The 24,797-nt window shown below is 42.8% G+C and overlaps 1 pseudogene across 1 annotated transcript in view; it reads right to left on the reverse strand.

Annotated features, from left to right (window-relative positions):
• The window catches only part of LOC149464925 (uncharacterized), a 60,836-nt pseudogene extending 37,956 nt beyond the window's left edge, over positions 1-22,880 (reverse strand). The window contains exons 1-4 of the transcript XR_016312286.1: positions 22,127-22,880; positions 21,560-21,727; positions 12,731-12,888; positions 5,990-6,110 (exon numbers count right to left, since the gene is read on the reverse strand). The product of XR_016312286.1 is annotated as an uncharacterized LOC149464925 (transcript). The remainder of the gene's footprint in view (positions 1-5,989; positions 6,111-12,730; positions 12,889-21,559; positions 21,728-22,126) is intronic.
• Positions 22,881-24,797: the final 1,917 nt, after the last annotated feature.

A 24,797-nucleotide genomic window follows, 5' to 3' on the forward strand; every position in this document is an offset into this window, starting at 1 on the left:
GAGCTGCAGGACTTGGCCACAGGGGATTGCGGGTTTAGGAACAGATGTGATTCCTGCAACCAAGCTGCACAGTATGAACAAGGGCTGAATGGACACTGAAATAAATGGCTTATAAGCTTACCTATAGGTAAAAGTATAAAAAAAAAGGAGTTTAGTACTGCTTTAAGGAGCCATCGCAACCTGCAACAACATGTAAAAAAAAAGGCAAAAACCCATGTACATGCATTTTTTATGCATTTACATTTAAGTCTACAGGGCCAAAATCACATGCAATCGCACCAAATTAGTACAGGACCCTTTTCCAAAAAACATGCCATGCTGTGTTTTATTCATGTGAAAGAGCATCGTAAAGAATAATGTGATTTCCATTGTCATGCAAGTCTGTGTGACTCGAGTCACATCTGAAATCACACTAGTGTGAACCAGGCCTTTCTTTTTTTTTTTTATTTACTTTTTATTGATTTTCATAAAGATTTACAAGACATAGAATCAGAAAATAACCAACACAAAGCATTATGTAGAAAAACAAAAAGAAAACAGAGAGGCTCATTGATGGGAACATAGTACATATAACATCAATACAGAACAGTAAAATTAGTCAACAATATCAGACAGTGGAGTCGGCAAATCAGAAAAGCTTGCACAGCTGTGAGGTATTCCATTCTTGTAATCTCCAATAACGTTTTTACCAATTTTGACCGTGTAGGAGATGTAGCAGAAAGCAAATACATGGGAATGGTTCTCCTGGCCTCTGTTAAAACATGGGCAGACAGCTTCTTGGTAAATTTAGAGAGGTCTGGAAAAGGCAGACCCAGGAAAAAAACATGGGTTCAAATGGAATAGGAGCCTGTAAAAGATGTTTCATAAGGTTAAAGACCTCTCTCCAAAAAGGTACAATGAGCTGGCAAGTCCAAAAAATCTGAAAGAGTGCCAGTGTATTCGCCACAATCGCTAGCAGACAGACGAAACACTCCGATTGTGAGCATGTAGAACCTCAGGGGTCCTATACCAAAACATCAGTATTTTGTAAGTCATTTCCTTATACACTACACACATGGAAGATCTAGAGGCGGCCTCCCAAATCTTACTCCATTGACCCAAAACAATATCACCTTGGAGGATCTGGGGCCATTTGCGCATATAAAAGTGTGTATCAATAGAGAGGGGATAAGTATCTTGAAGGAGCTTATAAGTGAAGGAGATTATGCCTCGCTGATGCCAATCTTGAATACAAATACGCTCAAAGGAGGTAGGCTTCTCAAGAGTTAACGATGGAACTTTGGAGGAGAAAAAAAATGTTGTATCTGTAAATAAACATAATATTGGTGAGAAGGTAGATGGGCAGCTTTTTGTATCTCAGAAAAGGATTTTAGCTTATGAGTCACTGGCTGTACCAAGTGACGCAACTGAAATAAATTGGCCTCAGCCCATCACGCGAGCCAAAGCCAAGTCATCTGGGAGATTTGGGTTGAGTATGACATTGGTCAGGGGAGAACACTTAGAGTGAATTTAACCCTACACTTTCTTCATATAGAGATTGTGAAATGCATGGGCCCGAGTAGGAGGTGCCTGTAAAAGGTGCTCTCAGCATTGGGTTGAGACCAGAGTAGGGAACAAGGATGCACAGGGCATAATTGTAGCCATTCAATTCTCGGCCCATTTATTAGGGGGATGCTGAGAGGACCATGAGACAAGGGCAAGAAGGGGGGTAGCAAAGTAATACAACACAATGTCTGGGGCCCCCAAGCCTCTCCTAGATCGAGGAGAGAGGACATTTGGGCAATTCAGTGAGCTCTGCCATGCCAGATAAAATGGATGAAGGATTTTTGAAGGGAGCGCAACTTGGACATGGGGATAGGAACAGGGAGCGTCTCAAACAGATACAGACGTTTGGGTAGTACGGTCATTTTAAGCACATTAATCAGTCCAAGGAAGGAGATGGCAACATTGTTCCAAGGTTTTAAAGACTGGGAGATTGCCTGAAACAGGGGGGCAAAATTAGCTGCATAGAGGGAATGATATGAGGAGGTAAGATTGGTGCCTAGATATTTCAAGACGTGGGGACAACACCGATAGGGATAATTTTGCTGAAGAGAAGATAAGATTGTAGGTGGTAAATGGATTGGCAGAGCTTCCATTTTAGACTGTTTACCTCATAAACTGACAGAGCACCAAAAAGCCGTAGGGTGCATTGTAAAACCGACAAAGCAAGTTGAAGATCCGTCAGCGTCAGTAAGCTATTATCCGCAAATAAAGACAACTTGAAATCTCTATTGTGGGTGCGTATTCCATGTGTATCTGGGTTGGATCTAATAGCTATCACCAGGGGTTCCATGCAAAGGATAAACAGCAGGGGGGATAGCAGGCATGGTTAGTAAAAGATAGATTTTAGAGGTTCAAATATAAATTACTGTATCACCCAATATATGGCTTCCATCCAGTAGCCAAAAAACATGCAGACCAAAAAAGGGATTTGTGAAAAGAGATTCACAGGAAAGCGGCTACATTATGAACAGAATGCGATACTCGGAAAAATTTCCAAAAACCCGCGAAATATCGGCTGATGTAAGCAATAGTTCCCTGGATCAATATTGCAGTACTTATGAAGGATATCTCTTTTTTCTACTACCCATTGCACAGGTGGTGAGTGGACTGTTACAGGACTAACGAAAAAGGCTCCTTGCGACTTATATTATATATACAATAGAGTGAGAGCTCTTAAAGTGACTATTCTTATATCGTTTGTCTTATTACAGGATGGGGACATTATGGTGTTTTATATAGAAACAAGGAATACTACATATATTGCAACGGGCGGAAGACCTACTGGGCCTCATCTTTTTTCAAATATTAAAGTGGTTTGCAGTCCACATGTTGTGGTGAAGAAACCATATAAAGCAGGCCTCTGCTATTTGCATCTATTTCTCCATCAAGACAACAACAGGGACTCTTTCACCTATAAGAATCCCCGCAACTATTCACGTATATTACAGATGAATGGGCCCCAACCACATGTGCCTCTATAGGGTTGTACTGCATGAATCCATTATCATATTATTTCCCCCTTTTTCAATCAATGTTTTACCCACATTGCCTTATATAGGCTTAGGGTTATGCTTCTCTCCAGATGGTAACTGTATCTGTCCTTTTGGCTTGCATGTGATATTATATATACCCATGGTACAATTTTTGGAAAAATCTCCTTCAGGGAGTGTAACCTATATGATAACAATATGTGCTTATATATATAGCATGTGATATTATATACCTATGGTATAATTTTTTGAATACACCTCCTATAGGGAGTGTAACCAATGTGCAGGTGCTGCAAATGCTTTAGACTATGGTGGTCATAGCCTTTGTAGCACATATATCTAGACCGGTCTTGGTGTGATTTTAATGGTTTTAGGTCTGTGTGTATTGTCTCATACTGGGGTGATGGTAAACCAGGGCTATTGCCCGTGTGTCAATCATTAATGTGTAATAAAGCATAATTTTTGGAAATTTTTCCGAGTATCGCATTCTGTTCCTAATGTAGCCGCTTTCCTGTGAATCTCTTTTCACAAATCCCTTTTTGGGATAGCAGACATCCCTGACGAGTACCATTGGACATCAGGAAGGAAGGGGACAAAAATGACCTGGGAGGAGGGAGTGGAATAAAGGGCTTTTAATGCGGCCACAAACAGATCACTAAACCAAAATCTTTCCAGGACTAAGAACATATATGGTCAACTAAGTCAATCAAACGCTTTCCAAGCTCAGCAAGAGAGTAGGGATGAAGATTTATTGACTATATAAATCAAGTCAATGGTCCTCCCGTTATTGTTGGCAGCATGCCTGGCCGGGACAAAGCCCACCTGGTCTCTGTGTATAAGCTTGGAAATACACTTGGTCAGTCTGTTAGCAAGTATTTTCTTAAAAATCTTATAATCAGAGTTCATTAAAGCTATAGGTTAGTAGTTGTCTGGAAGAGAATGGTCTTTCTCCGGCTTAGGGATCACAGCGATGTAAGCTCATGTAAAATCTGCATGTGGGAGTGACCCAGCCAAAAGATTCTGAAACAGTGTCAGGAGATGGGGAGTCAAGATGCCTATAAAGGATTTGTAGTATGAGTATAGAAGATCGTTCAGACCTGGGGATTTGTGAGTATGGACATGTTTAACCATCTCCAGTAATTCTTCAGTACAGATGTCCGCGTTTAGAAAAGTGGCATCAGAAGGTGACAAACATGGTAAAGGATGAACATCAGGAGCTAGGCAATTGTAAAGTTTCTTGTAGTAATCCCCAAATACATTGGGGATTACAATTGGGTAAATCTCCCCCCTGAGCTGCTGAGAAAGCTTCCCAATTTCTGCAGAAATAGTGTGAGTAATATTTGCTAGGAATACTTGCAGTTTTGCCTCCAAGGAATCCACTGTTAAAGAGGGAGCCTTCTGGGTGGGATGTTGAGCAACAGGGATGTTTGTGTCCACCCCCACCGATTCCGTCACCCCTCTGGAGCTCATCGTCGGGCCGCTGCTGCTACCTGAGGCTGGGGATTCAGGCCTAGTAAAAAATCTATCCAGGCAGGAAGGCCGGGGGTCCAGAGGCGGCGGCGTGGGCGGTTTCCAATGCCCAATTTTTTTTATATGTATAGCGGGATGTGCCTGAACTTGGAGAGGGCTTTCCCATAGCTGTAGCTGCCGAGAAAGCAGAGCGGGAGAGCCAGGAAAGCCGAGGGTCAGTGGAGATTAGAAATTATGCGGCCGCCATCTTGGTCCGCCGCACATGCGCCCGAGGGGCCTTACTTTTTGCTGTGTTTTATGAGCCTGAAAAACCAAATTAAATTCCTCTTCTAATAATTCTGTAAAAACAGATTTCAGTTTTCTTTCATTTCACCTTCAAGGCCCTATGTATAGTGTGGTCTCCAGTGTGATGTATGGCAACACACTGGGATATATACAGTATAACATTGAAAAACTGGGAAACAAACTGAACCTAGAAGTTTATGTTATCTTTCAACTGCACGTTAGCTTTAAAAACCATTATTGCAATGAGCCTACAATATAAATACTATAACTTTTTTCACATGAACTAAGATTTTGTCATCGTCTTCCTAACCTAAAGAATGAGTGCACCTACAATCAAAGTGCACTTATTCTTTTTGTTCCCCCCACAACCAATCCTAACCTCTCTGACCACGGATGAATACTTACTGACATCCAACACCACAAGTCTTCTCTCTTCGGGCTGTACCTGCGCAGTACAGCTCCACAGAAGTCTCTGGGGGCGTAGAATGAAGGCATGGCCTGGAGAGATTGGACTTGCAGTGCTGGATGTAAACAGTCCCCAGAGGTCACCTTTAAAACAAAGGTGCAGTATAGAAATTGCCATGGGAAAAAGGGGGGGTATCCTTCTGTAGCAGCCTCCCAAGCATTCCTGTTAGGACCAAATTCCAGGTTGTTTTGGAAGGCAAAGCTTTGACATTTAGGGGGAGATTTACTAAAACGTGTGCACTCAGGTTCAGCTGTGAATGGGAAGCCATTAGATTGGTTTCTATCCAGAGCTGCTGTTTACGTCAGTAGTGCGGATTCTCAGACAAAGCTGTTTTAGCTTCGTCGAGCCTCTATAGTGATCAATTGCAACCAACGTTATATGTATTTTACACTTTCTCTTTCTTCATGGCCTAGGGGGGAGGGATCTGGATATGGTGAGTGGAGACCAAGTCCAGACCCCGCCATTCCCATGAAAAAAATAGAAAAATACAATAAAAACAAAATGTTAAAAATGTCAATAAATAAATAATACAGTACACACCACAGACATTTTTAAAAGCACTTTTTCCATACCATATTCCCATTCTGAGACAAAACGACTAACCTCAAATTATAAATGATCGAAAAAAGGGATTGGATTAATGATGAAAACATTTACGCTTACTGAAACCGTGTCAAAACTATTTTCTTTTTGTAGAGTAAAGACATCTCATATGTATTTTGCATTGTCTTACCAAGATTTACACATTTTTCTGATGAAAGATGTTCAAATTCTTTTTTATTAATAGTAGGAGTCACCTTGAGACAAATAGCTGAAAGCGTTTCCAAGGGTATATCCGTGTTACATTGTTGTGTCTGCAGAACATTTAACAATGGTTGTTACTCTTCTTAAAGTCTATATATTATTGTAGCATGCATATGCCCTTGAAAGTTACAGGCAAATGAAAGAAGCACATTGGCGTTCTAACTTATAATTCATAGCATTAACTATAGGTTATACATGATACATTTCATTGTATATTTAAATGCAAGATTTTACAAATGACTAGTATACTTTAGAGATGAATTTTTTAATCTTGTACTGCTGTGTCTCAGGGATGTACCTTTTATGTATGTATAGACTGGCAGTTCATCTTCTTTCCTGCTACTGAGATCTGGACCACTCTTAACAGCTGAGCTATTGTTTAGATGCTGTAAAAGCTATCTGATAAAGAGGTTTGAACTCTCTTTGCAATAATCTTATGATTTCACATACACAGTTGCTGGCAGGACAACTTATAAGCTTCAGAGGTGCTTACAATAGTTATCTTTTTATTTAAATGGTTGAAATCTAAAAAAAAAAAAAAATCAAACATACTCTCCTCACTCCTCTCCTACACATCCTACCTACCATCATACCCTCTACTACACGTACTGCTTAATGTCATACTCTTATTTCTCTCCTGTGCATGCTGCCTGCTGTCATACCTTCTGCACTTTTTTATTACACATGCTTCCTGCTGTGGTACGCTTCACACTCTTATCCTACACAATCTGCCTTTTGTCTTACTCTTTCTGCTCCTCTTCTACACATACTGCCTGCTGTCATACTCTTTTCTCTCCTCTCTTACACATACTGCCTTCTGTCATACTCTTCACACACCTCTCCTACAACTACTGCCTGCGCTCGTACTTTGGGCCATCCTCTACAACACATACTACCTGCTGTTGTACTCTCCAGACACCTCTCCTACACATACTGCCTGCTGTTGTGCTGTCTGCTCTCTTCACCTACATGTACTGCCTGCTGCTGTACTGCTCACACTCCTCTCCTACAATTACTGCCTGCTGTTATACTTTTTACTCTCCTCTCCTACACATACTGCCTGCTTTCATACTCTTTTCTCTCCACTCTTACACATACTGCCTGCTCTCGTTCTGTTCACACTCCATTCCTACAGTTACTGCCTGCTGTCATACTATTTGCTCTCCTGTCCTACACATACTGCCTGCTGTTGTACTGTTCGCACTTGTCTTCTACAGTTACTGCCTGCTGTCATACTTTTTACTCTCCTCTCCTATACATACTGCCTGCTGTTGTACTACCTTCTGTCGTACGCTCCACACTCTCTTCTTCTACACATTCTGCCTTCTGTCTTACTCTCCGCCCTCCTTTCCTACATATATCACCTACTGTCGTACTGCCTGCTCTCCTCCTCTACATGCACTGCCTGCTGTCATACGGGTCACACTCCTCTCCTACAATTACTACCTGCTGTCATACTCTTCACTCTCCTGTCCTACACATACTGCCAGCTGTCATATTCTTCGCACTTCTCTCCTACAAATACTGCCTGTTTTCATACTTTCCATGCTCCTCTTTGACACATGCCGCCTACAAATACTGCCTGTTGTCATACTTTCCATGCTCTTCTTTGACACATGCCGCCTACAAATACTACCTGTTGTCATACTTTCCATGCTCATCTTTGACACATGCCGCCTACAAATACTGTCTGTTGTCATACTTTCCACGCTCCTCTTTGACACATGCCGCCTACAAATACTGCCTGTTTTCATACTTTCCACGCTCCTCTTTGACACATGCCGCCTACAAATACTGCCTGTTGTCATACTTTCCATGCTCCTCTTTGACACATGCCGCATACAAATACTGCCTGTTGTCATACTTTCCATGCTCTTCTTTGACACATGCCACCTACAAATACTGCCTGTTGTCATACTTTCCATGCTCCTCTTTGACACATGCCGCGTACAAATACTGCCTGTTGTCATACTTTCCATGCTCCTCTTTGACACATGCCGCCTACAAATACTGCCTGTTGTCATACTTTCCATGCTCTTCTTTGACACATGCTGCCTACAAATACTGCCTGTTGTCATACTTTCCATGCTTTTCTTTGACAAATGCCGCCTACAAATACTGCCTGTTGTCATACTTTCCACGCTCCTGTTTGACACATGCCGCCTATAAATACTGCCTGTTGTCATACTTTCCACTCTCCTCTTTGACACATTTCGCCTACAAATACTTCCTGTTGTCATACTTTCCACGCTCCTCTTTGACACATGCCGCCTACAAATACTTCCTGTTGTCATACTTTCCACGCTCGTCTTTGACACATGCCGCCTACAAATACTACCTGTTGTCATACTTTCCACTCTCGTCTTTGACACATGCCGCCTACAAATACTTCCTGTTGTCATACTTTCCATGCTCGTCTTTGACACATGCCGCCTACAAATACTGCCTGTTGTCATACTTTCCACGCTTCTCTTTGACACATGCCGCCTACAAATACTTCCTGTTGTCATATTTTCCACGCTCCTCTTTGACACATGCCGCCAACAAATACTGCCTATTGTCATACTTTCCATGCTCCTCTTTGACACATGCCGCCTGTTTTCGTACTCTCCATGCTTCTCTCCTATACATACTGCTTGCTGTCATATTCTTCACACTCCTCATCCATACACGTAATGTTCACACTCCTCTCCTACACATACAGCCTGTTGTCATACTGTCCGCTCTCTTCCTCTACATGTACTGCCTGCTGTTATACTGTTCTCAATCCTATCCTATAATTACTGCCTGCTTTTGTACTGTTTTCAATCCTCTCTTACACATACAGCCAGCTGTCTTACTCTCCACTCTTACACATACTGCCTGCTATCTTACTCTCCTCCCTCATCTCATAGTGTCCATTCTACTCTCTTACACATACAGCTTCCTGTCATACTATTCACACTAATCCCATACACATACAGCCTGCTGTCATACTCTGCACCCTCCTCTCCAACACATACTACCTACTGTCCTACTCCTCACAATCCCCTTCTACACATTCTGCCTGCTGTTGTACTCTCCATCCTCCTCTCCTACATATATCACCTGTCGTATTCCCGTTCTCCTCTACATGTTCTGCCTGCTGTTGTACTGTTCACACTCCTCTCTTACAATTACTACCTGCTGTCATATTCTTCACTCTCCTGTCCTACACATACTGCCTGCTGTCATACTCTTCTCACTTCTCTCCTACAAATACTGCCTGTTGTCATACTTTCCATGCTCCTCTTTGACACATGCTGCCTGTTTTCGTACTCTCCATGCTTCTCTCCTATGCATACTGCTTGCTGTCATATTCTTCACACACCTTTCCTATACACATGCTATCTTACTCTCCTCCCTCATCTCTTACACATAGTGCCCACTGTTGTACTCTCCACTCTACTCTCTTACACATACAGCTTCCTGTCGTATTGTTTACACTCATCCCATACACATACAGCCTGCTGTCATACTCTGCACCCTCCTCTCCGACACATACTATCCTCTTTTGTACTCCTCGCACTCCTCTTCTACACATTCTGCCTGCTGTTGTACTCTCCATCCTCCTCTCCTACATACTGTATATCACCTACTGTCGTACTGCCCGCTCTCCTCCTCTACATGTACTGCCTGCTGTCGTACTGTTCACACTCCTGACGTATTCTCCAATCTTCTCTCCTGCCACGACTGTCTGCCATCATACTGCTCACTAGGAAACTTCTTAAGCATTGTTTATTATTATTCCCATCCTTGTCCATTCTAGAATGGGTACACTTTTGTTAGCGTGAATAAAGGGAATGTTACCTTTACATGTACAATATTAGCTGTGTACAGTTATAAAAATACAATAATTTCTTGACAGTGGTACTTTAAAGAGAATCTATTCTTAAAAAAAAAACACTTTTACAGACATACATCACAGGTACATGCAGTCTCTAATATCATGGTTTAATGGCCTAATTTCTGGCTGTTTTGACAGGTAAATTTTGGCACTTCCTCAAAGTGTTGGAACCCTTCCTCTCTATTGAGCATTCCTATTGTCTACTGAGTTTGCCACTAATAGTGAAGGACCAATAGAAATGTATGGGGGACAGGAGGTCCTACCTAGAAATGGAAGGCAAAGTATTAGAGGCCACGTAAGATACTGTCTGTTCAGGCAACTCTAGGTGCCTGTATTTTATGCCCTGAACCTGGTCTCTTGAATTTTTAATTTATAGTGTCATGAACCACAATTTTGTTTTCCATTTTGAATAGAGTAAGGGAGGGAAATAACCCCTGTCATTTTTTTTATCATCTGGGTATATCTCCCCAACAGGGACACAGATGGAAATAAAACCTTACAATGGTTCTAATCCCTCTCCATTCATCAGAAGCTAATACAACATTTTTGCCTTTATTGACACTTTAAGGAAAAACTCTTATTTTTTTTTGTTCTGAGCTTGTTTGTGGATAGAAGCTCCATTTTGATCTGTGTACCCTTTAGGCTTCCTGTACATTGACAGCTCCTAAACTTGGGTTTAGGGGCTTTTGGCTTTTTTTTTTGCCAAAGCTCCTAAACTCCACCCCATAAAAGCCTTGTTGTCTACGTGCACATAGGTTTTTAGCAGAGTTTAGGAGCTGACGCATTTAATCTGACATAAAAACTGACAGAGATCCCACCACCTTCACCTTTTACTAAAAAGTGTGTTCATTTTCTGTCCAGTAGAGCATTATCACTGGGACAGGGTATATACAGTTGTGGCCAAAATTATTCAACCCCCACTGAAATTGAGTGTTTTGGCCAGTTTGACATTGCTTTTGATCATTCAGTCATCTTGCTTACATTTACATTAAAGAGGCACTTGTAGGTCAGACAAATATAACATAACAGTTATAATGAAATAACCACAAATGTCTTTTCTGTGCTCACAGCATTATCAGTTTTATTCAACCCCCAAGTGACATTCAATCTTAGTACTTAGTACAGCATCCTTTTACAGTTATAACAGCTTTTAAACGTGAAGCATAGCTTGACACAAGTGTCTTGCAGCGATCTACGGGTATCTTCGCCCATTCTTCATGGGCAAAGGCCTCCAGTTCAGTCACATTCTTAGGCTTGCGCACTGCAACTGCTTTCTTTAAGTCCCACCAGAGGTTCTCAATCGGATTTAAGTCTGGTGACTGCGATGGCCACTCCAAAATGTTCCAGCCTTTCCTCTGCAACCATGCTCTAGTGGACTTGGAGGTATGCTTGGGATCATTGTCCTGTTGAAAGGTCCAACGTCTCCCAAGCCTCAGGTGTGTGACGGACTGCATCACGTTTCCATCCAATATCTCCTGGTACTGAAGAGAATTCATGGTACCTTGCACACGCTGAAGCTTCCCTGTACCTGCAGAAGCAAAACAGCCCCAAAGCATGATTGACCCTCCACCATGCTTCACAGTAGGCAAGGTGTTCTTTTCATCATAGGCCTTGTTCTTCCTCCTCCAAACATAGCGTTGATCCATGGGCCCAAACAGTTCTAATTTTGTTTCATCAGTCCACAGAACACTATCCCACAACTTTTGTGGTTTGTCCGCATGGCTTTTGGCATACTGCAGTCGACTCTTCTTATTCTTTGGAGACAGCAAGGGGGTACGCCTGGGAGTTCTGGCACGGAGGCCTTCATTACGCAGTGTGCGTCTTATTGTCTGGGCTGAAACTTCTGTACCCACATCTGACAAATCTTTTCTCAGTTCCTCAGCAGTCACACGGGGACTTCTCTCCACTCTACGCTTCAGGTAGCGCACAGCAGTCGAAGTCAGCATCTTCTTTCTGCCACGACCAGGTAGCATTTCAACAGTGCCCTTTGCCTTGAATTTGCGAATGATGCTTCCTAAGGTGTCTCTTGGTATGTTTAACATCTTTGCAATCTTCTTATAGCCATTGCCCTTCCTGTGAAGAGAAATCACCTCTTCTCTTGTCTTCCTGGACCATTCTCTTGCCTTCACCATGTTTGTAACCACACCAGTAAATGTCTAGAAGGAGCTGAGTATCACAGTCATTTTAAAGCTGCCTAATTGGTGCTTATTATGCTTGATTGCTGCTCGGTGACATCCACAGGTGTTTTCAATACCTGATGGAAAGCACCTGTATGAACCTCTGTTCTTCAGAGTGGTAGTCTTTAAGGGGTTGAATAATTGTGGCAATGAAGAAACCACATAAGAACCATTTACTACTGTATTACATAAACAATTGATGTCATTTTAGTTGCATTTGGGTAGTTACAACGTCCTTGTAGGATTTGATTCTGAATACAATTCCAAATGTACACTATAGTCCCTAAACCCCTTTACAGCATTGGGGGTTGAATAATTTTGGCCACAACTGTATCCCTAACTGACACAGAAACCTCAGTGAAAACAGATGTTCTAGTGGCTCTCACAAAAAGGATGTTTATAAATGTTTCCTTATGAATTATGCACTGATTAATATATGTCATGTGAAGGAAGGAATTTGTGATGTTGAGATTTTATTTCTGACAGTAGGGTCATGGAATAATAAGTGAACTAGTTGAGAAAGCGGTGAGCAACAAAATAAAAGTCAGAGGGTTAAAACTGCTCCCAGCTAAATATAGAAAGCCCAGAGGGTCCAATGAAACATATAACAGAATATAACATAGATTACCGCAAATTCATAGTTGTATTCTCCATCATGTTTTAAATAAATTTCATATTCCGTATTGCTTTGGATCCCTGGGCGAAAATCACAGTCCCAAGACAGATATAAAACTCTTTCTCTGACTTTAATGGATAAATGTATTGGCTTTAATTGATCGCTGGGCACTGTGATAAAAAAAATTAAAAATAATGTCAATAGCTGGTCAAAGTTGATGAAATTAAACAAAATTTATTTTAAACTCCAGATAAATATAACCCAAGAAACAAACTAAACATTTGGATAACTAGAGAATAAAAATAGAACTGAATTAAACAAGGCAACATGGTAGAACCTTCTTAGAATAACAAGAGTCTACTGGTGCTACACACTAGCTCCATTGTATGGATTTTTGATTCCTTTAGTCTCTTGTTACCATAACATACTAGGTTACATTTGCTATCTAAATAATATTAATGCATTTGTTTAATTGCAGAGTTGGCAACATCCATTTAATTTTTTCTGCTTTGTACTAATGCATTATCTTCTAAATTGCTTTCACAGACTATAATATAATATGTCTGAAAGTAATATCAGAAATAACATCATAACATGGCCTTGAAATAGCATGAGAAGGAAATTAGATGGATTCAGAGCTGAATGGATTAAAGTCGAACTCTGGACTGCAGTAAAATGTAACCTTGCTGTGAGCCCCTTGCCAGTCCCCCTACTGCATGGGTTAAATACTCATTTTGTATAGTAAACACCTACTTTATTGCTCATTCCTACAAACCTATTCCTCCCTTCAGAGGAAGTCCCCCAAATCTGCTTCTCTTTACCAGTCACAAGCTCTCTGATGTCATCACTTCACACAATGCGGGACCTGCCCCCATGGAAACGTCAGAGAGGGGAGAAGAGCGTTGGCTGCCTGGGGAGCAAGGAGATATGTTAATTATTTGGAGTATCATCTCCCCCAAGAACAGTGATCTTTAAACTGTTCTGGTTGCAGCACTAATGCCAACAGTGAGGTGTCATTCCACTGACACCAACAATGGGGTATGTTTCCTCCCACTGACACCAATAATGGGACACTATTCCTTCCACTAACACAAATGATGAGGTACTATCACTTCAACTAACACCAACAATGGGGCACAGATCCTCCCACTCGTGTAAATGATAGAGCACTATTCCTCCAACTGGCACCGATGGTGGGGCACCTATTACTTTCCCTGACACCAACAACCGGGCACAAATCCTCCCACTGATATAAACGATGGAATACTATTCCTCCAACTGACGCCGATGATGGGGCACTATTCTTCCCAATGACACAAAAGATGGGGCATTGTTCCTTTTATTGTTGCCAGTGATGGGGCACTGTTCCTTTTGTTGTTGCTAGTGATGTAGCACTATTCATTCCACTGATGTCAATGATGGGGTACTATTCCTTTAACAGAAACCAGTGATGGGGCACTATTTCTCCTCCTACTGACCACAGGCACTATTTAATTTATATTTACTCCCACCGAACACCAAGCCTGAGGCATTATTTACTTCCACTGAGATTAGGGTGTTTTCTACACCCATTGGCCACAGTTCGGCTAATTCTGAAGGACAGTACACTGACCCTTTTTTAGAAAGTTTGAAAACCCCTGCCTTGAAGCACTGAACCCATTCAGTGTGGGGTGGCAGTGGGCACTGCATGGTAAACTGTTATCACAGCCCAGAGTTCAGATTTAATATTCAGTAATCTTTTGGAAAATTTAGGAATAAAGATTAAAGTGTACGTAAACCCTAACAAAGAATTTATTTTATATACTTCCTTTTGGTTTGTTAAATACACCATTAAGTGTCAATATTAAATTTATTTTCAGGATGAAATTGTTCATTTTGCTCTCCTCCCCAGCTGTAGCTTTAAGATTACGTCACAACTACCATCTCTTATTTGAACTCCAAAAGCTCAATATTGTTCTCCATTTTCTCTCCATTTTGCATTTATTTCCTCCTAGGTTCATCTCTTTTCACTATTGCATCACTTATTTTCCTAACCTCTGGTAACCCCAGTTGGAATGATTTCATTTAGCTTCTGAGCAATATTATCTGCATTTTTGTCTGTCCGATCCATTTGTTCCCTCATAAATGAAGATGGCCACTCTTTGGACCTTATTTATTTATGCCAATACTTTCATCAATATTTTTTTTTCCTTTTTCTCTTCACAGCCTCATAATTTACAATAGTTCTGCTCCTATCTCTTGCACTTTTCAAGATTTATTTAGCATTTCTTAGATTTTTTAAAAATTATATTAATTCAAATATCTTCATTCTCAGTCTTTTGGAGGATCAATAAGTATTTTTCTGTACTGGCAACATTTAAAAACATGGAGGCATGCACATGTTGCAGACCTATGTTTTTTTTTTTGCCTAGACATGCATTTTAACATTTGTTACACAGATATCTGGAGAGCAGCTTTAAAGCTGTTACAAATTATGTATGTAGCCCTACAGAATAAACAGTACACAGTCCAGGCAGTGCTTTTCTGCTTTACTGCAACAAGGATGCAGTAGATGTAGCTACAAACTTATAAACACTGCCATCTACTGGTTGAATAATATAGCTCTGCTGAATAATGATGTAGTTGTTTCACAAAATACATGAACACTGTATCCCAACAAAAGCCTAAGTTTAGTGCTTATAATCAGTGTAAAGTGAGCGCATAGTCTACGATCGCCTAAGCTCCCACCTTACTGGCAATAACCTCCTTGACCCACTACAGTCCAGCTTCCGTCCCCTACACTCCACTGAAACTGCCCTCCTCAAAATCACTAACGACCTACTAAACGCCAAAGCCAAGGGCGACTACTCTGTCCTCCTTCTCCTGGACCTCTCTGCGGCCTTCGACACAGTTGACCACCCCCTCCTCCTTAATAAACTACTCTCCCTTGGCATCAGAGATACCGCTCTATCCTACCTATCCCGACGCTCCTTCAGCGTCACCTACAATGGTGCCACCTCCCCCTCCCTCCCCCTCTCTGTTGGGGTCCCCCAAGGCTCTGTCCTTGGACCCCTTCTCTTCTCCATCTACACCTCCTTCCTGGGCAAATGCATACACTTCCACGGCTTCAACTATCACCTCTATGCTGACGACACTCAAATTTACCTCTCCACCCCTCTCCTCACCCCCACTATCTCCGCCCGCATCACTCACCTCCTAAACGACATTTCAGACTGGATGTCGCTACATTTCCTCAAGCTCAACCTCTCCAAAACCGAGCTCCTCGTCTTTGCCCCTGCCCACCCCCCCCCCCCATCCTATCCATCATCACTAACAACTCCACTATCAGTCCCACCCCGCAAGCCAAAGTCCTTGGCGTCATTCTTGACTCGCATCTCTCCTTCCAACCTCATGTCAAATCACTTACAAACACATGCAGGCTCCACCTCCGCAACATTGCCAAGATATGTACCTTCTTACCCCAGACACCACTAAACTACTCGTACACTCCCTGATTATCTCACGCCTTGACTACTGCAACTCCCTCCTCACCGGCCTACCCCAGTGCAAGCTCTCCCCGCTTCAGACCATCCTGAACTCAGCGGCTAGACTCATCCACCTCACCAACCGCTCCACCTCTGCCACCCCCCACTGCCTCTCCCTCCACTGGCTCCCGATTGCCCAACGCATCAAATTTAAACTTCTAACCCTGACCTACAAAGCCGTTCACAACACTGCCCCTGACTACCTCACCAACCTGATCCCCAAGTACCGCCCTACCCGTACCCTTCGCTCCTCACAGGACCTCCTTCTATCCTGCTCCCTGGTCTCCTCCTCCCAGGCACGACTGAAAGACTTCTCTAGGTCCTCCCCCATCCTCTGGAACTCACTGCCCCAATCCATCAGACTGTCGCCTTCCCTCCTCACATTCAGGCGCTCCCTCAAAACCCATCTCTTCAGGGAAGCCTACCCCACCCTCACCTAACGGCCATTCTCCCTCTTTCCTCCCACCCCTCATTCCCCTCAGCCACTTCCTACTGTACCATTACCCCCTCCCTCGTAGATTGTAAGCTCGAAAGAGTAGGGCCCTCTTACCCCTCGTACGTTGTTTGTTATTGTTGTACTGTGCCATGTATTGTCCCCCCCTCTATTGTACAGCGCTGAGCAAACCCTTTGGCGCTATATAAACTCGATGTAATAATAATAATAATAATAATAAAGTGTCCCTTGTGTTGCTGGCTGTGGTTTTAGTTTAAATCTCCTGTCCTCTGATGCTCCTTACCCCCACATACAGTAATCTTATGGTGTTGTGCGCAGAGGCCGACTGACAATTTGGAAATTTGGGCACTGCCCGAGGGCCCGGGGTCAGTAGGGGGCCCCATGAGATGCCCCTGGTACCTTTTTCATAGGCTTTTTGGAGTTTGGGCAATGACACAGGGGCCCCATGATCCCCTATTGCCTGGGGGCCCCATGAGTTGTCAGTCCGCCTCTGGTTGTGGGAGTTAATACTTGCTGAAGGACCTGTCATAGGCTCTTGTCAAAAGTGGTGCCCACCCTTTACATCCACTTCCTCCATTTATAAAACCTATATTATAGCTTCCATGAGTGAAATGCAATCTATGAATGAAGGACAGGTGGATAAATGAAAGGTCTGCCCCCTCTCATGTTTTATCTCTATAAATGCCACAAGTACAGAAAAATACCTGTTGATTGGTCAGAAATTAAGTGCATTAATAACCTAACTGCATAGTGCCTTGTCTGCTCCGAAATTCTAAGCAGTGATGTCAGCCCTGCCTGCTGGACTACAGAACTCCTTCCTTCTCTCTCCCTCACTATTTACATGCATAGATTTATTTCTAAAGCAAAACAGTTCTGCTGCCTTTACTCCTGTAAGCCTAATTGTGGGCAGGGCTTATCATATAAGTTAAAGGTTAAGGCGGCAATCCAGAAGTGAGCAGGACACTTGCACAGTTAACACTTTGTAATCCTTGGTCAAACTTAGGTACTCTGTGCTGCAAGATCAGTCCAAGTATGTGGGGAGCCGGTTACTAGTGAAGGGGCCAAGCATAATACCCCTTTATTACCAGAGCAGGGGCGGACTGACAACTCATGGGGCCCCCGGGCAATAGGGGATCATGGGGCCCCTGTGTCCTTGCCCAAACACAAAAAAGCCTATGAAAAAGGTACCAGGGGCATCTCATGGGGCCCCCTACTGACCCTGGGCCCTTGGGCAGTGCCCGAGTTTCCAAATGGTCAGTCCGCCCCTGTACCAGAGTATCTGTCACCCTTGCAATGTCACCTGTTTCTTGGCTGGTTGGTTGCTTTAGCAAGTGACACAAGTACAGTATTCATTAGCAACAGCAATATAGCCTCCTTAGGACAGCTCCTTTGCTTGTTAGACCTCTTTACTGTATCTTCTCTAACCTTTCCAGTTCCCTGTTAGCCCTGTTCTTTGATACACCTTGCATGCACCCTATAATGATTCAGGCCAGGCAATTTAAAGAAACAACACAGATTTATTTTACTGAAGTAGTTAAATAAGGCATTTTGAGAAATACTTAATAGCATCCCCAACACATTCCTAATAAAGGTTTCTAGTGTCCCTGAATATTGTCCCATTAGGTAGTCATACCTGACTTAGGTAGTAAAGTCCATAAAATTCCCCTTTAAGTACAAGAGTATATTATTGGCAGTAAATCCACAAGAGGAAGCAATAATCCATAAGAAGGGTCCAGCAACCGGTAGCAAAAGTGTATATAAAATCACAGGCTCCATACCCCATTGGGAGCCCCCCACCTAGGCTCCCCCTAAAAGGTGTACAATCCAACAGCATAACGGCTACATTTTAGCAGTCTTTCCCCTCACTGACCTCTTAGAGCACTAATGGTCCCCTATTTATATGGTATGACCTGCAGGCAGGTTGCAAACTTCCTGAAACGAGGGAAAACCTGACCAGCAGCGTTAACTCTTTCTTCTCAGGAATCACCAGCTCAACAGGTAAGCCAAGGAAATAGTCCAATGAACCACTATGGCTTTTACATATAAATACGGTTGAAATAACCTGACCTAGAGCATATAACATAGCAGATGAAAAATGTTTAGCACACAGAGCCTTTTAGAAGGACCTGCTTACATGGCCTCCCACTGTGTGTATGGAAAGAACCCTTGGGAGATGCAGTTCTGGGGATTTGCCAACATCACTAGTTACTGAGCTAGTGATGTTGGCATCCCTGCCATGTTAAGCTTGGCAATCTGACAAGCTTAGCAATGTTATTATAGGGAGTAATAAAAGCTGTTTTTTGCTACAGGTAAACTTACGTAATGCCTGGGCACACCTTTTAACATTGCCAACAGCATGCAATATGTGTGCCACCAAGACAAGTACCTGCCTTTTTTTTTTTTCCAAAAAAAACGTTTATTGAAAAAGTGCATAATAATACAAAAGAAAAGCAAATGATGGTCATTTACAACATTTGGCAGTGCATGTCGGGAGAAAGTAGGAATATTCTTACAAAGAACCACCTAAGGAGCATGGATGTGCCAGTCCACGACGGGGTAAGTCTGTAATACTCAGGCAGTCTAGTAGGGCGCATGGGAATGTTATCGCATTGGACCTTCTTAGTATGTAATTATCATTATAGCGCCGCAGAAGGAGGCAGGGTAGATGCAGCACAACCGTTGAGGATGAAGCTAGTGTTTTACTGGAGTGGTGGTACCTGTAAGTAAGCTTAGATTGTCGTGAGGGTCGCTAATGTAAACAAGGTAAATATGACAATGGCATGCCTAATGTTCTCTAAAGAGGAACCCAGTGGTTAACTGGGCGAGTAACAAGAAGGTAAGAAGAAAGAAGGGGGGGGGGCTGGGTTTGTATTGTCGTCAACACCAAGGGTCTTTTATGGGTGGATTTGAGCAAAAGTCTATTAACCGGGGCCGGTAGGTGGGGATAGAGCCCTGAAAGTGGGGAAGTCGCCTACCGTATGCTCTAGAGTGTGGAGTAACATACAATGGAGATTAGTAATCAATCAGGCGTGTTGGTTGGACGGTTCATAAAGGACCGGTACGTAGAAGTAGTTTTAAAGTGATTCCAGCAGGCCCAAGCATGGGAGAATTTAGTGGGGGAATCAAGTGCGGTCGCAATCAGTTCTTCCATTTCCGCAATTTTACCCACACGGAGCAGCCAATCGCGTATGGAGGGAGGGCGGGTGGAGCCCCAAAGAGTGGGAAGACAGAGTCTGGCTGCATTGACCATATGCATTGCTAAAGATTTGAGGTATTGTCCCCTGGGCAGAGAGGAGTGATGGAGAAGAAACTGCTCTGGAGAGAAAGCTAGGGACAAGGTGGTCACAGACACTACAAGCCGGTGGACCTCCTGCCAAAATGGTTGGATATTGGGACAAGACCACCAAATGTGGAGAAAGGATCCATCCGGGGTTCCACATCTCCAACAGCTGTTGGGGACGGAAGGATTAAAACGAGAGATTCTCGACGGAGTTCGGTACCATCTCGAAGCAATTTTATATCCATTTTCCTGAGTCGAGACATTGAGGGAGCATTTATGAGTATGCATAAATATTAGGTCCCAATCGGCGTCCAATAAGCTGTTTCCCAAGTCTCTGTTCCAAGCACGACAGGAGGGTAAAGAGTTATAATCCCTACTCTCAACAAGGAGAGGGTAAATCGCCGAAATCAAATGTTTGCGCGGTTCAGCTCTAGAGCATAGGGATTCAAAAGGAGTGAGGGGACGAGTCCAGTTATGGAACAGTTTGTGTGAGAGCAGGAAGTGTCTTATCTGCAGAAAAGCCCAAAAAGGAAAATCTCGACTATCTAGGCTATCAAGCAGTTCGCGGAACGATATTACTTTTCCACCGCGGATAAAGTGTTTAACTAAGATCTGGTCATGTGGCCAATGCTCAGATAGGAATGACTTGTGCATGCCTGGGGGGAAGTCAGGATTGAGACGAATGGAGGTTAAGGAATTCGGTGACTCAGAGATAGATACCGTTTTACAGTTCAGGCGGAGAATATTTAAGCTTGGCCCCACTAAAGGGTGGGTGAGGAGCTCTTGAGGTGTATGCTTTGGCAGTAACCATGGAATCGATGTCAGGGGTGAAGGTGAGAAGGCATTTTCGAGGCAGACCCAGTCTTTAGAGGTAGAATGAACATGCCAGTCCACTATGCGTGTAAGGTGGCATGCCCAGTAGTACCGGTGAAGGTCAGGAAGCCCAATTCCACCTCTAAGTTTGGGGAGAGTCAGTTGAGAAAAAGCAATACGTGGACGCTTATGATTCCACAGGAATTGTGTGCAGAATTTTTTACAAGATGTAAAAAAAGCAGCAGGTATGTGGATTGGCAGCGTTTGAAAAAGATAGAGAAGGCGTGGTAGTATGTTCATTTTGATTATAGCTGCCCTTCCAAACCAAGAGAAACAAGGACGATGCCATTTGTGGAGGTCCTCTTGGAGAGAACGTAGAGCGGGAAGGAAGTTTTTTGCATAGAGGTCATCGAGGTTGCGGGTAAGTTGGACGCCGAGATATGGAAGGGAATCCTTTTCCCAACGAAACGGGAAATGAGATTCACAGAAAGATACGAGTTCTGGAGGCAGGGATATGTTAAGGGCAGAAGATTTGGAGAAGTTGATTTTAAAGTTTGACAAGAATTGAAAGAGGGCAAATTCTTTTAACAGATTAGGCAAAGTGGTGTGTGGATCAGCAAGGAAGAGAAGGATGTCGTCTGCGTAAGCAGCGAGCTTGTATTCCTTGTCCAATACCCTGATCCCTTTGATGTCAGAGTTCGAGCGGATTTTGCGCAATAGGGGCTCAAGGGATAGGACAAACAAGAGTGGGGAAAGGGGGCAACCCTGACGTGTTCCGTTTCCTAAGTAAAACGAGTTGGACAGATGTCCATTGACCCTGACTCGAGCGGTGGGGCCTGTGTACAGGGTCATGATGAAGTTGAGCATCTTCTCACCCAAACCCAGTGACACCAGAGACGCTTGCAGATAGTCCCATGCAATTCTATCAAAGGCCTTCTCTGCATCCAGGGAAAGGAAAAAAACAGAAGTGTTAGATTTGTACAACCAATGGTGAAGGTTAAGGGCCTTAATGGTATTGTCCCTTGCTTCCCTTCCCGGTATGAATCCAACCTGATCTAAATTGATCAAGGAGGGAAGCAGGGGGAGAAGTCTATTTGCCAAGATCTTCGCAAATAACTTAATGTCTACATTCAGCAGGGAGATGGGTCTGTAGTTGGATACCTGCGTGTTATCTTTATCACCCTTGGGGATAACCGTTATGTGGGCTTCCAAAAGACGATGTTGAGGCAGGGGGGAGTTGGAGAAAGTATTAAACGCCAAAAGAAGGGGGGTACCTAAGATATCCAAGAAGGATTTATAATAGGCTGCGGAGAAGCCGTCGGGACCCGGACTCTTACCAGGTTTTGTCTGTTTCAAAGCACACTGCAGCTCATTCAGGGTCAGATCCGCTTCCAGAGAGTTGACCAAGTCTTCCGAGAGAGCCGACGGACCGTGGAGCTGGAGAAATTCAGAAATCAAAGAGGCCCTGGATTCGTCAGTATGCGGCGGTGGGCGTTCAGGAGGAAGGTTATATAAGGATCTATAAAAATGTTCAAAATGGGCAGCAATATCAGGATTAGAGGTGGCCATGGTGCCATCGGGACCTCTAATTTTGAGTACCGTCATACTGGATCGTTTTTCGCGGAGAGCTCTAGCTAGGAACTTTCCGCTCTTGTTAGCAAATTCATAGTATAGTTTTTGAGAGAGAATGAACCGTCTCTTAACCATCTTCCCCAATTCTGTAAGAAGCTGTGAACGTGTACACGTAAGTTCGGATAGGGTCGACGCAGCCAGAGACCGCTTATGTGCTCTCTCTAATGAATGGATCTTAGCTGTGAGGCATCTCAAACGCTCTTGTCTATCTTTTTTACGCTTCGAAGCAGCTGCTATGAGGACGCCCCGAATGACACACTTATGAGCCTCCCACTGCGTGAGTGGGGAGGTATCAGGGGAGCAATTGAAGGAAAAGTATTCAACCAGATTGGTGCGGATCTCTTGTTCGATAGCAGAGTCAGCAAGAAGGGAGGCGTCTAGGCGCCAATATTTCAAGCGTGAGTAAGTATCTGGGAACCGTAAAGTCATGGTGATGGGATGGTGATCGGAAAGAACCATCGGTTCTATAGAAGCGGCATGGAGTAGCGGGAGATCTGATTGCGACAGAAAAAGATAGTCTATCCTGGAGTACTTATTATGTGGTGCGGAATAAAATGTGTAATCTTTTACCGTGGGGTAGAGAGTTCTCCATGAATCGTGCAGTTGTAAGTGTTGTAATTGTATGTTTATTTGTTTGAGGGCCTTAAACGGTAAAAAGGAGCTTCCGGAGGAGGAGTCTAGCAGAGGATATAGTGGGACATTCAAATCGCCCCCTAAGATCAGAACACCTGAATGGAAAGCAGATAGGGTGGTAGTTATTGAGCGTGTGAAAGAGACCTGCTTGGTATTAGGGGCGTATTAAGTACCTGCCTTTATTCTTTTCAGATCTTTAATATATTTGTGAGTTGCTTAATTTTTATGTCTGTGTAGTAATAGAAAAAAAGCATTCTGCGGTATCATTTTGTGTTAACATACTTACACACTGTGTTGCATTCTTCAGGGGCTTCACAGGCTTCATGCAAATAACAATGCCATGTTAGACAAAAGAAAAGAACAGAAGGTCTTGCATCCATTTCATATTATATAGCACAAGCCTGAAAATAGAAAGACAATACCAACACTGAAACATTAGCTCACAAACCTTCTTTTGTTATGAATACGAAAACATACCAAATCTGTTACAGAGTCTAAAGGAAATAATGGTTAAAGAGGTAATAGAAGAAAATATAAAACTGAGAGCCCAGTGGCTTAGTGGTTGGCACTTGAGTTCTTGGTTCAAATCCTGGCCAGGACATTATATACAGTACATAGATATTGTATGTTCTTCTTGTATTTGAGTGGGTTAGCCCCCCAAAGGCATGCTGTGTGTGTATCTGAATACATGTTAGATAGGGACCTTAGATTGTAAGCTTCATGAGGACAGGGACTAATATGAATGCAAACGGTCAGTGCTACATAGATGCCTGTAATAAAGAAAAACTGCCCAAAGATAGTCTTTGTTATCCTAAAATAAATGTCTACAGTATATATCACTTTGTTATCGAAAAAAAAGTGTGTCTAAACCAAAAAACATTTTTTTTAATATTGCTGCATTTGTTTTTGCTTTTCATTTTTTTGTCACTTATTTAAACTTGATAATCAAACGTATAACAAAATTCCATTCCTAGGGTGACTATATCACTCATTACGCATCGTATCTATGCAGGGAGCCATGGTTGTCGCCCAACCTGCTCTCCTGATTTGGAATAAAAGCATGCCCTCATCATATTATCTCTATTACATGGGGAGCAGGGCACTTGGTGGTTTACATAAGATTACTCTAAAGAAAGATAAGATTGTTTGTGCTTTTAGTACAGGCAGGGCTTTTTTTAAGTGGGAACACAGTTCCAGCACCTCCAGCACTGGATGTATGTAATGGCAAGGGGTGCTGGAGAGTCTATTGATGCTTGCTGCTAGGGGATTTTTTTTAAGTACATTATTAAGCAGGGTTGCCCTTAATACATGTATTATTCTAATTTCAAGGTGTACTGTGTTCTTATCAAACTCATCTGCCCCTGTAAAAGGCGACTTTAATTAAAACGGACTTGAACCCAAAAGCAAATATGTTAAAGAAAGCAACAGGAAACCTCTGAGTCAGTAGTGATATATAATCAGCTTAAAAATGGCAAGAGTACAAGTTTTTGACCAAGTAAAAGAATAAAAAAAAATAGAATATATTATTTGACTCCTGCTTTGAACACTATTGCACAAGGATTGTGGTCAAAACTAATGCTAATGCTAAATGTGACTCATAGTTTTCTTTAAACAGAAATGGTAATCAGAAATTTCAGCAGACACGGTAAACCACCTGAAACATCTTCTAAAGAATATTATTCCATCTAACAGGAACTATGTTACAATTTCCCACTCTTCTCCCTATTCAAACAATAGGGGTGT

This window comes from Staurois parvus, unplaced genomic scaffold, assembly GCF_062004578.1.
Source record: "Staurois parvus isolate SC_StPar_1 unplaced genomic scaffold, SC_StPar_1.0 ptg000145l, whole genome shotgun sequence".
Taxonomy (NCBI): Eukaryota; Metazoa; Chordata; class Amphibia; order Anura; family Ranidae; genus Staurois; species Staurois parvus.